The sequence below is a fragment of the Ailuropoda melanoleuca genome, chromosome 1, assembly GCF_002007445.2.
Source record: "Ailuropoda melanoleuca isolate Jingjing chromosome 1, ASM200744v2, whole genome shotgun sequence".
NCBI classification, from domain to species: Eukaryota; Metazoa; Chordata; class Mammalia; order Carnivora; family Ursidae; genus Ailuropoda; species Ailuropoda melanoleuca.
The window spans coordinates 47,542,994-47,560,526 of NC_048218.1; positions in this window are offsets into that span (position 1 = coordinate 47,542,994).

Genomic DNA, 17,533 nt, shown 5'->3' on the forward strand with positions numbered 1-17,533 from the left:
TACTGTGCTAAGTAAAGGATCAAATATTGGAAACCAATATATTTTACAGTCATCTTGTCTGTGAATACAGTGTACATAAACTCTGTAGTGAATGGTCTAATTAACACAAATCTTTCTATAGAATTCTTAATTAACAGAGAAGTAACATGAGAGTGTTCATGTGGTAACTGGTAAAGGAACAGTTTAATTGAATTTCTCTGGACATAGTAATGAGTTATAAACATTGAAAATATTTCCCTGCTCACCTAAAATATGAGAAATTTTTTACTCCATGATAACAATAAATAGTACTAGCCTCTCCATTTCAGTATCTGGAAGCTCTCTATGGAGGAAGGAAAACTGAAGGGAAACAATCACAGTCTATCTAATTAGGGGTCAGCAAATTCCAGCTGATGCTGGCAGGACAGATGGGGGCTATGGCTTGTTTTTGTGGGGCTAGCAAGCTGAGAATCATCTTTATGTGCTGTTAAAAAAAAAAAAAAGAAGGAGGAGGAGGAGGAGAGAAGAGGGAGAGGAACAGGTTCTCTGAGTTGGCCAAGTTCAGCAACTTCAAGTTAGACTTGTAATACATTTATTTCAATCATGGCCTGAATCAAAATGATTGACCTAAGATGGATACATACCTGCTTACCAGCTTCATCAAGTAATTAAATTCATAACTTTTCCTTTAGATATCAGATTTATCCCAAATATACTAGTCTTTCTCATATTGGACAAAAGTCACAAAGACATTTTCATATCAAATAGGAGTGGGGAAAACATTTCTGTTTTTTAATAGTGTCTATAGCAATGCAACTTGTTTAAGATAAAAGAAAACATTAGAAAGTACCCAATCAAACGGAGATAAAAAAATATATAAAACAGGTTTTGGATTTTTACCAGCCATTCAGTAATTAAATTTTTAAAACTTTTAACATTCACAGAGTGTGTTTAATATACATTTTTAAAAATTAATGATTTTAACAAATTAGAAATTGAGATTAAGTGAGCCAAGCTTCTTATGGTGTCCTAAGGAATGTAAAAACCCATGGAGTGCAACTAGGCTACTTTATAGCAGACTTCATTCACGCCTGGATGACTTAGGTGAAGTTTAGGGGAGTGGTTTGGGGAAAGATTTACCTTTAGCAGCCTCCTCTGTTTCCTGCCATAATTACATTTTTGCTGTGCATCAAGCTCAGATCATTTTCCCTCTGTATACTTACAGGCTGGTTGTTGAAATACTAATTGAAGACTGTGGCATGAGAAGCCGCAGAGACATGTTATGGCAGATTCAGTACCTTTGGCTTTTCCTTTTCTCTTCCTAGGCTTCCCCCACAGTTTATCTCTATCACTGTCATAGCTATATGTTCTCAGGATTAACATTCTGGACTGAAGAGTTGTATTTGATGACAATATACATGATTTGCAAAGGGAGGAGAAAGGGATACAACATTCTTCCTGTCCTCTTTTGTCTGGGGACCATGTAGACCTATAGGGGACATACCTGCTTTGTGATTTACTTGGATCACAATTTGAAAATGACTGCATTACAATGACAGACAAGTTGCATGAACTTAAATGCTGTTAAAAAGAACACCACAGGACTGAGGTGGAATCACTTGGCCCCAGGACAGCAAACTCAGACTTGATTGCAGTTTCAACCTCTCTGGAAGTGGAATTTTAAGCCAATTAATCTGGAATTTTCTGATCTGCACCAATGAGGGACTCCAGCACAGGGCCCTTTTCATTCCCCAAAGGAAGGTGGGGAAATGCATCTCATAAGATCCCCTGCACTTCCTCCTAAGAGAAAGTAAGCTTGCTTGAAACAATNCCTTTTTTTTTTTTTTTTTTTTTTTTGCTAATAACTTCTTGCCTCACCCTCCTGCCTATAAAAACCTTCCATTTTGTACTACTCCTCAGAACTCTCCTCCACTTGCTAGATAGGATGGTACCTGATACATGAATGGCACTTTCCCCTTATGATCCTAAAATATTGAAATCCAATTAGATTTTTAAAAGCCAATTAGATCTTCAAATTTACTCAGTTGAATTTTTGTTTTTTAACAATGTGAAGAATGCACCAAAGACTAGTATCCAGGTTTAGAATTATGACAATGGCACCAAAAATTGGAATTTAAAACTGAATTAAAAATAAATACAGACTTCAGGCTGGGCATACTCAGGGCAGATATGCTATGTTCAGAACAATTGTAAATGGAGCTCACCGAATTGAAATAATGACAAAATGAAACCTATTTGGTTGACAAGAGTTTTGTTACATAGGAAGTACTCAAAAAGATTAGTAGTGGTTTTATGAAAGGGAAAGCAAACCATATCAACTGAGGCCATAATAATTTCACTAGAAGTGTAAGAGATAGAAGAATGTGAGTTAAAATACGACATGTGTCTGTATAAAATTTAAGAACCATAAGAAGACACTCATCATGATTTTCTAGATTACAGGCAGAAACTTATGGAATAGAGTTATTTACCTAGATCAGGAATAAGAACTTGGTCATAGTAAAGGATTACATAGGATATTTGAAATAATAGAACTTCCCACCACAAACCTCATTGCAATTGCTCACCTAACAACTCTCTGGAAAAGATGGTTTACACTTAACAATTGATCACATACAAAATAATAGTTGAATTGTTGAATAAATAATATTTATTCAAAATTATAGTTGAATGTAGTCTGAATGACTGTAAGTTTGGTCTCACTGCCTGGTAAAAATCTTTAGCACTTTGAGTGTAAAATAAAGTAATTTAAAAAGCTTTAGGAAACAAGATTCCCTTCCAAGGTTGATGGGAAGGTTACAAAAATCCTAGAAGGGCTTTGAAAATCACTGACTCAAATAGAAAATTCATGAAAGCTGAGACCAAACCGAATTAAATAGGCCCAACTCAACTCAGCATTATAAAAGATTTTCCAAAATACTTCTCAAGTGAAATACACAGGCAGCAACTTTGTTTGTATATAAAATCACTCAGGTGCCTCTGGAAATCAGTTACTGTGAAGTGCAAAGCTAAATCTCCAATTCATACATATATTATTTGAAAATTATGAATAGGATGGCCAAGTGGGACAATATAATAAAAAAAAAAATCCAGAGTTAGAGAAAATGAGCAAGGCTTTTCAGTTATTTTAACCACTTATTATATGTGCGTATAGCATATGTATCCCTAAATACTGATAGTCACATAAAGTCTTATTAATTTCCCTCATCAGGAAAAATATATATCCTTGTGTAATAGATTCACCTATTCAAAATAATTTTGTTATTTTTTCTACACTGAAACTGTCTTTGAAAGAAAAAATAAGAATTTGCAGAGATGGTGAGGAATGGTGGTGATGGCTGAGAATAGAGGAAAAGCAATAGGGGAAATATTTATGGTGAGGACCTAATTACATAATCACCACATCAGAGAAAATTAGTGCTGGAAAAGTTTTCAGAAATGTCAGCTAGTCTGTCTTCTCTGTCTTTAGGCAAGCTAAGTTGGAAAAACCATCCCACACTCCTTTTAAAGGCTAGCAGATAAAAAGATTTTCCAAGCTTATATTCTAGTCTTAACAGACCCCCGTCAGCAGATCCTTCCAGATATCTAACTGAAATCCCTTAAGCTTTAATTTAAGTCTATTTGTTCCAGTTAGAACACAGAGAAAATAACTTCTTATAATGACCTGTAATAAGAAACTTTTAGCAAAATTCCTAAAAAAGAACAAGGAATATTCTCAAACTGGAACTGTCACTCCTTTACCTTAATCCATGTGATTTTTTTGTCCGATCTTTAACTCTTTTATGCAAAAGCACCATCATGAAATTCTATCCTATTTTTAAAAGACATAATTTTAAAGATTGTGATAGAGATTTTTGAGGACGGTAGCATCACTGTAAAGAGAACAAATACACATGTTTCAGCATAATGTATAAGTCAAAATGAGCTTCTTGAGTGACATAAACTAATTCATTTAAGAGTTGGTGCTGGACTGTTAGCTAGGGTACTTTTTCTCTATTCCTTTCTCTCTAAGACATGATTGTTTAGTTTCAGTTCCTAATTGTTTTCTGAAACATTAAGTCTTTAAGAGAAAAAAAACCAGAATGATTAGCATATTTATCATGCTATTGATGATTGCGTGGGACAGATCATTTTAAGGTTGCAACACTTTGCAGAAATTTAGCACTTACTTGCTCATCCTTTTTTTTTTTAACTTATTTATTTATGCATTTATTTTTGTGAAGTTTCAAACAGGTTGATTTTATCTTTTGCGATTGGAAACTACAGGTCCTTGAAATCTCACAGATTTTGAGAGAGGAACTAACAGTTGTAAATTTCCTTGTCTTTTGAGACTCATTAACCTGATTGCTTGTGTTTCGATTTAAAAGATTATGTTACAATTTGCTTGGAGTAGGTTAGGATTTGGACTGTTCCCCCATGAAATTATATTTTAAAGAGGACTGGACATAGAATTTCACTATGAGGATTATAATACTCATTTACATATTTGGTTATTTTCAATTGTCTTTTTTTAGGATTCTTCTATTTTTTTTAAAGAGAAAAAATAGTTACTGAAACATTATACCAGTATGAGGAAATGTCTTCTACTATGTCTTATGATCTTCACATTTAGAAAATAATCTGTTTTATTCTCAGGATTGTATTCTGGTAGTTGAAATTTTGAAAAGAACTATAAATAAATAAAAGAAAAATCAGATTTCTATTTTGAAGAAGTTTCTATTTCGAAGGGTTTCTATCTTGAAGAAGAATGGGATACAGGAAATTTTAACATATGTTTTCATATACTTGAAAGCATCCTGGATCACTCCTGATAAGCATCTGTCATTGAATTCTTGATAAGGAAGGGCAAAAGCTCATTGACTGGTCTGAAGTTATATAAGGCAATATCTTTAAAGGCTTTTTGATGTAAGAATGCAAAACAGTGACATTTGACTCCATGGAAATTTATGCTACTCCAGAAACTTTTTTTTAAAGCATTTTTATGGTAGAAGAAAATCATACTCATTATGGAACAATCACTAAACTCTTTGTAGTGTCATCATTTGCCTACAGTCCTTAGGCCTGATTGTTGAGACTGACTCAAAAATGCCAGATGCCTTCTTCCCTCCCTTTCATTATCCCTCATCACAATTTGGGTTCTTACCAACAGACGCAATTTACTCTAAGTCCTTTTAAGTCCATTGGGCCCACAGACAATTGTGGACATAGTTTGAATACTTTCCCAAAGAGGCTACTTTACTTTCCTGTAAGTCAAGGGTGTAGTTAGGTACTTTGGAAAGCGGTGGATTTATGTAATTCCACAAATCACAAAGTCCTGTCTAGTCATAGAATCAAGCCTTACACCAATATCCAGTTTTGCTCTATTTCCATGCATGTAGGAAGATAGTAATTGCATGTGATTTGATCTGACTATTAATATATAAGTAGAAAATATTGTGTTTCACTTCTAGGGTGGACACATTTAAAAAGTGGCAGGTGGAACTCCAATTTTCTTCCTTCCTGGGTTGACTTGGCTGTAGAACCAGATGGTTTTGAAACTTTCAAGAAGCATTATTAGGAGGAAGTACTGATGTCTGTGGCTAAATGCCTGGCACCGTTTTTATTCTAGTCTTTATCTGACCTACTAATTACCAGGATTTTTCAGTGTTTTTTTTTTTTTTTCTGGTAGGGTAAAAGCATCCATTTGAGGTTTGAATTTTCTCTAAGTATTGATTTTAGAATTTTTATTTCTCCATATTTATGGTTTTGGGTTTTTACCTCTGTACTGTCAGTGATAGTAAGTATTTCAACTGGTGTAGTCACTGTAAACCTTAGGGAGGCTGCCCTTGAGCTCTCTGACTTACATGGGAGGAAATATTTGATTCCGTTTCCTGACACACTGGATGAGATTTCTCTTATGATGAGCACTCACACTGCCAATGAACATGCCATATGTTTAGACACATGGTTTTATTTTTATGATCTTTAAAACTTAATTTATTTTATGTAGCCCATGGCTGAGATAATCATTTATGGGCTTCTGAGTACCAGGGTTGGTGTCAGTTTTGAAAGTGCTCTGCTTTGGGCAGGAATGAAAGGATTGCTTCACTGCAAGGCATGCATTCAGAGAAGCATATATATTATTATTAATAGGAGACTTCTTAGCAAGTTCATTTTTTATTAGTACTTGGTGGTGGTGTCCAATATTATATAGGATAGATGTAAGGGAAATGTTACCCACATATTGATTTAGAGGGACAGCATTATAGATTACATTATAGTTAACCATCCTATGCATTGTTGCTCCATGCCCCTTTTAAAATGCATGTTTTGGTTTGAGTTAAAAAGAGAGAGAGAGAAAAGAAAGATTATTTTCTCCTTGTTTTAAGCCTGATCATTTCTATGTTAGAGTATTATCAGGACAAATGAATAAACTAGAGAAGCTAGGGAAATCTCTATTCATTAATGCTTTTTGGCAAAGGATTTATAAAACCCCATTTGGGTGTCTTGAGGATGAAATTATTTTCTCTCTTATTGTCAGATAAATTAAAATAATTCTTAGTTCCAAAAGGTCAGAACAAGCATAAGGCCCACTATACTAGCTCATGGTTCTAAAACAATAGACATATGGAGACGTTACTATTGCTGGCCAATATCCTGGAGGTGAACCAATGAGAAAGACACAGCCTTCCCTTCAAGATTCCACTGATCACATGGGTTAACAAAGAACACCAGAAGGCCAAAATACTTTAGTGATGCTAGTGAAGCATCAGGCAAAAAATTTTAAGATGAGACGTTAGAACATTTAATGATTATTGTACATATCAGAATGCTTCAAAAGAGCTTAGCTTAAAAAAATGCTATTGGTAATCAGAAGGGGGAATGAAACATGAGTGACTATGGACTACGAGAAACAAACTGAAGACTTCAGAGGGGAGGCGGGTGGGGGAATGGGATAGACTGGTGATGGGTAGCAAGGAGGGCACGTATTGCATGGTGCACTGGGTGTTATACGCAACTAATGAAGCATCGAACTTGACGTCGGAATCCGGGGATGTACTGTATGGTGGCTAAAATAATATAATAAAAAAAATTAAAAAATTTAAAAAAATTAAAAAAATAAAAATAAAAAATAAAATCTCGTAGCAAATACTGTAAAAAAATGCTATTGGGTAATATGATTAAAGGTTTTAAATCTGGTATTAAAGGAAAACTAGGGGTTGAGAGTGAAGAATCCTCTATTTTTAACTACATCATGGAGACTCATTTTTCTTAGTTCTACAGAAAAGATAAATGGTCTGTAAATTTTGTAAATGCTATGAAATTTTCAATGGATCCCACTAACAGTCCTCATTTTGTTCTTAAAATATTTGCCAAATAAAGCATCTAGGGAAGATTCTCTCCCTTCATCCTTACCCTGTCTAAGGCTTCTAAAGAATTTTGCTGATCATTATTAATTATTTTATATTTATTAACTCAATAGGCCTGGTCTGACAGGTCATATAAGAGTATGGTTATTTCACTTCAAAAAGGAAGACCCTCTGTTCCAAGTGAAGCATAGAGCAATTTGTTGGTTGGCTATCCCAAATTGTACTGCTTGCTTGGCACTAGTCTGGTATTGAATATTCAGGATAATATTTACCCAAGGCTCAGGAAGGCTTTAGGGATAGCTTTTACTCTCATTGCATTCTTCATCATCTCATGGAAATATCTACCAGGAAATAAATCTACGTATTGTTTTCTGAATTCTATCTTTGTGGCCATCAGGTAGTGACAGGAGGGCTGTAGCTACGGATACAGACCCATTTGCTGCTCATGGAAGAGCTGCACCTCATTTGGTAATGCAGTATTTAGAACTGGTAACAGTCTTCTAATCCAAAGTTAAGTTTTCAAAGGGGGTAAAAAGGTATGTATTGTTATCCTTTCTTTAAAATGTGTTTCTTAATGAGCTGACACTACTTTTTGAATAGTAGACAGGTAAGTGTCTGTTATAACCTTATCAGCTTGAATTTGATTTGTTCAGAAACAATCTACCCTGCTTCTAAAACAGAGCCAATTACCTTTGATAGACATTTCCTTGCTTTTAACAGGTTTGTAAAAGACAAAGCCATAAAATAAATTACCTCATTTGGTTACTTTGGTGTTCTGTCACACCCAGTCTACCTAGAAGTTATTTTGCTCACAAGCATGAGTCTATGTAGTATAGGATATACTACAGAGAGTTTATTTTGCCTGAGGCAGTTGTTTATAATTACTACTTTTTTTTTCAAAATAAAATAATTTATTTTATATTCCATGAAGTGAAGCTTGGACACTTCACCTCTAATGTGCCTGTGCGCTGGGCTGTATTTAAAATACCCATCCATAGAAAACACGTGACATCATCTCTACAGAGCAAAAATAGGATGGTTTTCTATATAGATAACTGTCTCTATGGGACACCTCAGCTTCTACAAAATGATTTTACCTCACAATTTTGTTCGGTAAGAAAGATATATTTATGCTCAAATGGCAGCATGGATTAGTTACCCTGCAGCCTTCTTTTGCCAAGAATACAATCTCAAGCTCTGTCACTCATTTTTCAAAACATTATTTGATGGTAAAAATATTCAAGGAGGATTGCTTAAATGTCAAGGATTTTTATAGATAATATAGATTATATCCCTAGAAGAAGTTAAAACAGCAGAAATATCTAGTTCATTAGCATCTACTGGAGGAAGTCACTGAGAAGACAGGGCCACTGGTTCACCTGTGAGTTGGACCTGGCAATCAGAGTCTCTTCACTCCACCTGTCCTTGGAATATATGTCTACACCACTCCCCCATTAGGAGCTGTTTCAAGTTCACAGCCTTGAGAGTAAGGTGTTGTTGAGACCATCTGGATTAAATATGTGACTGAACCCAGTGTAGGCCTCTGTATAAGCTTAGGGTTCTGGCAGGCCAGTGCAGAGAACTATTAGTCTTGTGGCTGCCCAAAACAAGCCTCATATGTAAGTTCCCCTGCTTATTAAACCTGCCACCTACTAATCTGAAGTGGCTCACCACTTTTTTCAGTCTCTCCTTGCCCTCCGTGGATGGAGGCCAATTTCAAATTTCACCTGGGAAACTCCCGATTTTTCAAACTAACAGCAACCCTTTGCAAAACTGCTTCTTCTGAATTGTTCTGAGTTGGTCACTGGTATGATGCCATCAGCCTATATTGAGGATTGAAGTTGCCATTATGCTTATTTTATCACTGTTGTGAAGAGTACTATTTATTTCATCATACAATGGCCTTTTTATCAGGAGCCCTGGAAGAAATTACTATCTGATCTTACCACCAATGGGAATTCTTCTTCATCTGAGCACTTGATTTATTTTCCGTATTTTTTTTATTTTTTTAAATTTTGTTTATTTGACAGAGAGAGAGAAAGAGGGGGAGAGAGAGTACACAAGCAGAGGGAGTGGGAGAGGGAGAAGCAGGCTCTCCACTGAGCAGGGAACCTGCCCCAACTTGGGGTTGGATTCCAGGACCCCGGGATCATGACCTGAGCTGAAGGCAGACGCTTAACTGACTGAACCACCCATGTGCCCCATTCTCTATTTTAAATTGTGAATTATACAACTTATAATTACATCTTCCCAAACAGGATTGAATTTTTCTTTTTTCTCACAAAATATCTTTGTTGTTATTTACTATGAGCAACGTGCTATGATGAGTGCTGGAGTTTTTCAGTGGGGATCACCTTGATAATAGTAGCTAGTATTTATTAATTCCTTCCTAGGTTGCAGCAATGTTCTAAGCAGGTTAATGTATTGTCTTAACTATTATTATCATTAATTTATAGATGAGGAAACCGAGATGCTAAGAGAGGTGAAGAGACTAAGAAACTTGCCCAAAGACACAAAGCTAATGAGTATAAATGGTCAGTCAAGTCCAAATAGTCTTACTATCTTAGCTACTACACTATGCTGCCCCTCAATTTAAATGGAAAAGTTATTTGTTTAACATTTTATCTTATTTCACCTTATCCTATTTTATTTTACCTATAAAATTCAGAACTATGAACTTAGGCTTCAATCATTAAATATCATTTTACAGCTTAGAGCATGTATGTAGTAGGCACTTGGTAAGTGTTAATGTACTTACCTGGAGAATGTTCAGGCACAAATGGAAAAGGTTTATGGACACCCTATATCCAAGAGTTTATGAAGTTATTCTATTTCTATAAATTCTGTAGATATAAAACAGAGTATTAAATCATAATAGGTTGGCTGCTTTAGGAAATTGGAACTAAGTAGATAACAAAAGCTATCAAAAGAAGTCTTCAAAAGGGTGTCCTTTGGGTGCCTGGGTGGCTCAGTCATTAAGCGTCCCACTCTTGATTTCCCTTGATTTCGGCTCAGGTTACCATCTCAGGGTCTTGAGGTGGGGCTCTGTGCTCAGCGGGAACTCTGCTTCTCTCCTTCTCCCTCTGCCCCTCCTCCCTTTCACTCTCTCTCTCTCTCACACACAAATAAATAAATCTTTAAAGAAAGGGGGTGCCCTTTGGTTTATATATGTTACTTGTGAAAGGATTTCTACTATATTTGAGAAGAGAAAATAAACAGTCCTCTACTCATGGTAAGCGCTCAAAGTGTTTTTAACTTACTAAGGAAAAGAGGAGAAGTAGTACAAAAAGGAGTTTTCTGGCTACAGTGATACATATCTCCTGTATCATAACCCTTTATTCTTTCAGATAGCTTAATCTTGAATGTACTCATTTTATTTTTCAAAAAAGTTTGGGCTATGGATTAAAGGATTTTGGTTGTTTGGCAGTTGTACACGTTATACAGCTCTAATAGCCTTCATAAATGTTGTGGTGAGTTTATTTTACAGGAACAAATACTAGAAGATTATTGTTTTATTTCCCCCACTCCTAGAGTTAAAAAGGTTGAGTTTGAGACTGTTAAAATATCTGCAGAAATTTGAAATATAAACTTCTATAAGTTTTAAGCTCACACTATATGAAAACCAAAAGCTAATTAGTAACAGGAGGCTAGCAGCTGATTAGTGTTCAACCAAAATGCATCAGAAGTAGAGTACTCCCACATCAGTGCTTTTTAGAGTAAGCATTTGACTAATTTAAATATGTTTAAAGCTGAAAGCTGGCCGAGATCATATGCAATCCAGGTTTGTGTTCAGTGTATTTCTTTGAGAAGTCTTTCTCAGACAATATGGAGCAATCAGAGTGGGAAGGAGTTTTGCTCCCTGGGATTCTTATCCAAAAGGTAATTGCAGGAAGACAAATAAAACTCCATTACTCTTCCTTGGAGTTCAATTCTATGAATCTCTGAACCCAGAAACTCAATGATAGGCTTTCTTTTATTTCAATGCACTCATAATGTAAAAGGAAAAAAAAAAGTTACATCTCTGAGAATATATTAATATATTATTAATTTTATTCACCTAATATTTTCTGAATGCTCTGTGCAAGGAAGGTACTACTCTGAGATCTTATCTCTAAGATCTTGAGATGCATCAGGAACAGAACAGATAAGCATCCTGCCCTCATGGTACTCACCATGTAAACTAAGCTATTTAACACTTTGTGATAATACGGATACAATTGGACTAAAGACTATTATGAAGAATGTCTTTTTCTAAGCTGAATAATTACATAAAAAGATATACAAAATTATTTCTAACTTTGTAAGAATAAAACAGTATGAACTAGATGATATTTAAGTTTCCTTTTCCCAAAAATAGCAGGGTATAATAATTCAATTTCCCAATATAGCTCCTGAATTCTGTTTCCATACTATAAGCTTCAAGTTTGCAGGTTTTTTAATAATTATTTGTAATTCTCTGCATGTCATATTCTCTCTGGTTCTGTCCTTTCCCTTCTTCCTGGCACTCAATTAATGTATCTGTCCCAGTTTGACTCTCATTTATCCTGTTAATGTTTATCATTTTTCAATATCCATCTCAGATTTCAGTTTCTCCAAGAAAACTTCTCAGTCCTCAATATTCCTTATCACATCTTTGTTACTTGTCACTCTCCTAATAGGTCTAGTGACTAAATTTAAGTTTGTATTGTCTTGGCTAAACACAATACCTGGCACATGGCACATACTCAGATATGGTTTTAAGATGGACTTTGACTGACTGATAGAATAATTGACATTTGATATTCAGATCCTGCCAAAATTTGAATTCTGCCCATATTTTCAGCCATATCTTTTCAGTTGCCCCATGCATAATCAATCAATCTAACCCAACCATTCTATTCACAATTCCCTGAATATGGCTTTTATACCTTTGCCTGTTTGCCACTAAAGATATCCAACAGCATTCTCCCCATGTGTCAAATCTCAAATCCAATTCCACTGATTTCATGAAGTCTTCTGTGACACTTTGAATTTAGGTAGCACTTAGTGATAATGTGACTTGTAGACAATTAAATTACAAAAAATAAAAATGAGACTCAGTTATTAATATGTATCCTCATGGGAAGGCCATCAGACTGTAAAAGCCTTTGCTTGCAAACATTTTGGTTGTGTGGTTTATCTTACATTATAAATACTACACAAAGGAATTTTTAAAATCCTTGATGGTTGTAGAGACTTTAAGCAATAGTTATTATTGAAAATAGAAAACTCAGATACATCCTTATTTCCTTTTTAACTTGCTCATGTTCTATTTTATTGTGAAAGATGATAAAGTCAATGTAGTTTTAGAATTCCTAAGATATTGGTGAGATGGTATTTTTTTAATGATTTTTTATTATATTACGTTAGTCACCATACATTACATCCCCGGTTTCCGATGTAAAGTTCGATGATTCATTAGTTGCATATAACACCCAGTGCACCATGCAATACGTGCCCTCCTTACTACCCATCACCGGTCTATCCCATTCCCCCACGCCCCTCCCCTCTGAGGCCCTCAGTTTGTTTCTCATAGTCCATAGTCTCCCATGTTTCATTCCCCCTTCTCATTACCCCCCCTTTCTTTATCCCTTTCTTCCCCTACCGATCATCCTAGTTCTTATGTTCCATAGATGAGAGAAACCATATGATAATTGTCTTTCTCTGCTTGACTTATTTCACTTAGCATTATCTCCTCCAGTGCCATCCATGTTGCAGCAAATGTTGAGAATTCGTTCTTTTTGATAGCTGAGTAATATTCCATTGTATATATGGACCACAGCTTCTTAATCCAGTCATCTGTTGAAATCCTTCCATGATTCAGCTATTGTGGACATGCTGCTATGAACATTGGGGTGCATATGGCCCTTCTCTTCACTACGTCTGTATCTTTGGGGTAAACACCCAGTAGTGCAATGGCTGGATCATAGGGTTGCTCAATTTTTAACTTTTTAAGGGACCTCCACACTGTTTTCCACAGTGGCTGTACTAACTTGCATTCCCACCAAANCATCTCGGCTCCTTCCATGATTTGGCTATTGTGGACAATGCAGCTATGAACATTGGGGTGCATATGGCCCTTCTCTTTACTACGTCTGTATCTTTGGGGTAAACACCCAGTAGTGCAATGGCTGGGTCATAGGGTAGTTCAATTTTTAACTTTTTAAGGGACCTCCACACTGTTTTCCAGAGTGGCTGTACCAACTTGCATTCCCACCAACAATGTAGGAGGGATCCCCTTTCTCCACATCCTCTCCAACAATTGTTGTTTCTTGCCTTGTCTATCTTTGCCATTCTAACTGGCGTAAGGTGGTATCTCAGTGTGGTTTTGATTTGAATTTCCCTGATGGCTAATGATTTTGAACATTTTTTCATGTGTCTGTTAGCCATTTGTATGTCTTTATTGGTAAGGTGTCTGTTCATATCTTCTGCCCATTTTATGATTTGTTTATTTGTTTCTCGTGTATTGAGTTTGAGAAGTTCTTTGTAGATCTTGGATACCAGTCCTTTATCTGTGGTGTCCTTTGCAAATATATTCTCCCATTCCGTGGGCTGTCTCTTAGTTTTTTTGACTGTTTCCTTGGCTGTGCAGAAGCTCTTTATCCTGATAAAGTCCCATAAGTTCATTTTATCTTTTATTTCTCTTGCCTTTGGCGATGTGTCGTGAAAAAGGTTGCTCTGGCCGATGTCATAGAAGTTGTTGCCTATGTTCTCCTCTAGAATTTTGATGGATTCCTGTCTCACATTGAGGTCTTTCATCCATTTGGAGTTTATTTTTGTGTATGGTGTGAGAGAGTGGTCAAGTTTCATTCTTTTGCATGTAGCTGTCCAATTTTCCCAGCACCATTTATTGAAGAGACTGTCTTTTTTCCACGGGATGGTTTTTCCTGCTTTATCAAAGATTAGTTGCCCAAAGAGCCGAGGGTCCATTTCTGGGTTTTCTATTCTGTTCCATTGGTCTATGTGTCTGTTTTTGTGCCAGTACCATGCTGTCTTTGTGATCACAACTTTGTAGTACAGCTTGAAATCCGGCATTGTGATGCCCCTAGCTTTGTTTTTACTTTTCAACAGTTCCTTGGAGATTCAGGGCCTTTTCTTTTCCATAGAAATTTAAGGACTATTTGTTCCAGTTCTTTGAAAAATGTCCTCGGTTATTTTGATCAGGATAGCATTGAAAGTGTAGATTGCTCTGAGTAGCATGGACATTTTAACTATGCTAATTCTTCCAATCCATGAGCATGGAATATTTTTCCATCTTTTTATGGGTGAGATGGTATGTTTTAAAATAAAATGATAAAAAAGGTTTTGAGCTTATTTGTATAAAATTAGTGAACCTATCTCATCATTTAAATTGACCATACAGAAAACTTCACTAGATAGTAATTTTAGGAAGGAGTGACAGTGATAATAGATTTTTAATCTAATTGAGGGAGGAGATCCCTAGTGGAGGGTCAACATAACTCGAACAATTTTGCAATTTGAGTTTAAGTATTTAAATATTATTGTAACTCTAATACCAGTGATTTGAGTTGGGCTAATTTTGATTTTTGAAAGCAAATAGTACCTGGTGTTAGCTCTAGTGAGCACTGAAAATAATTGACTTGACTCTAAATTGGATATTATATATTATCGCTACCAGGGTAATACAAATGACCATCCTGTATATTTGCACAAATCAAGTGCTCCCAGGCATGTGGTTTGCAAGGAAGTTAGTAATGCAACTGAAATTAACTTAGGTGGGGCACTTGAGTGGCTCAGTTGGTTAATAGCTTGACTGTTGATTTTGGCTTTGTGTCTTGCTCTCAGGGTCCTAAGTTCAGGCCCCATGTTGGGCTCCACACTGGGTGTGGAGCATACTTAAAAAAAAATATAGATAAACTTAACTTAGGTAAAAATAAAAATTATCCAATTCACTGATTTGAAGAAAGAGCTAAGGAACCGAGCTTCTGGAAAGTAGGTCCCACACATCTCCAAGGACTTCAGGGACTAATAACTGTATACTCTCTTCTCTTTCTCTTTCTTTCCATGGTTACTTCAATATATTTAACCACTAAACTTCACAAAATAGAACTGTGTTGGCTGGCAGTTCTTCAGCTCAGTCTTCATAGCTTTATAACCCAAGTGATTCCCAAGGGATTTTTTCCCAACTATAAACAAAAAATATAAATACCAAAATAAAACAAACCCTCAGAGAATGACCCTGGAGCAGCTTAGAAAAGTGTTCACCTATTGGACCAATACTATATATAGGCTTGAAGACAATGTAATTATGATATGGTCTTAATGGGTCATATAGGACCTCCATGGCTAGTTCACAAATCAATGTAGTAATTGGAAGCCATTACTAGAATCACATAGTTCAAAGGAGGCATTTATCAAAGGAAGGGGTTTATTAAAAAAAATGGAGGAGGTACTGAGAAGAAAAACAGTTACGTGCTATTACAAGTGAAGGGGATATGGCCTTTTAATTCTGGGTGTCCTCTTTCCATAGATCCTCAGCTGGTGTTTGTGGGCACTAAAGGAGAGTAGAGGAGAGATCCCTTGGGAGAAAGAGCTGAAAGAGCTAAGAGTTGGTCAGGCACCAGCAAAATGGATTCAGAGTCAGTCTTCATTCCCAATAGGTATGTGAAAATGAGTCAAAAATCTGCTTATGTGTACTGATAAGACATGGGTATTCATATTAGAGGTTTAGGCTATGAATTGTTGGAAGAAGGGTGTTATAAACTCAGGAGATTCCAGTTTTGTCCATGATATGTTTTGTATTTAGGTGATTGACATTTGGATCCCACTACCTTGTGGACAGACATGATAATAAACATTTTTCCTGATTAGGATCAGTTGTGGCAGATCCTCTTAGTAATTCCATATATAAGAGGCAGGTAAAAAGGCAACAGATGCATTCTTATCCTTCTCCCTGAAATCTAATTTAGCCACCTAAATTTAAGAGATAGCCCGTTAAACAATAAAGAATTGGTGGCTATTAAAATAATAGTGGTCCTTGCCTGCTTGCATGTGGCAAAGATTTGGGAGAAGGACCTGAATTTAATATGGAACAAAAGACAGAATAAAGCAATGACTGGATGAAAGAAAAATAATAGAGACTAGAGGATAATAGTCATTAGTAGAAGACATATTAAAAAAATTTTTTTGTGTGTGTGGAGAAAGGTGTAGGTGAAAGAAAGTAGTAGATTAATTCTTTGAAGAGTGTCTTTATTCTAAAATCATCTCAAATCTACAAATATTCAGGGAAAAATTATAATATTGAAAATCCTTAAATTTTTTTTCTTATCTAGACTGTAGAATTTGGTATTCATAGATTCCCAGATTACTGGGGGGATGTTCCAATAAAGAGTAGAAAACTACTCAGGTAATTTTTGGGCCACATTTTTATAGTCTTGATTTAAAAGAATTATTTGTAGTACTTTCTAAAGAACCAATAAAAAAAGGTCCTTAAAATTGAAAAAAAAATTAGCTGTTTTCCTGCTTTCACTTAAGGCTGATGTATCCCTCATGTATATTCTTACAGAGTTAATGAAATACATATTTGCAAGACACCACATTAATAAGAAAGAGTGATTGGAAAAAGTGTCACCTGTATTTTGTTAATTTGCTGCAGGCTCACTCTTCCTGCAGCTGGCACATATTTTTAATCTTTTTATTTGGCAGGATAGAAGTATCTGTGATGGGGAAACCAGTAGCAGTTCTTTCTCTTTGTAAAGGAAGGAATGCTGAAAATCTGAGTAATTACAGCTCCATTTCAATTTTACTCACAGCAGTTAAATTATTTAAATGTCTCTTCTGCAGTCAAAATGAATATATTTTAGTTTACAAATATTTTATTACCATTAGAGCAATTTTGTTTCCATTATCTTAGCTTTCCAATTCTGTGTTATTAAAAATGAGAAATAACCCTCACAAAGTGATTCCAAATGAGAGTTCTGGGGTAGAATTTTATACATTGATTTTCTTAGGTTCTTTGACTAGGGGGACTACACTCTATATCAGTAGCTAAACTACATTTTCATATATATATATATATATATATTTTTTTTTTGAATTTTAGTCAAGCAAGAAACATTATATTTCAGGCCAAAATGAAATCTGTTGAGTGCATTATAGAGTTTCTGCAACAAGAGATTTAATGCCACCCAGTATTATTTTAGAAT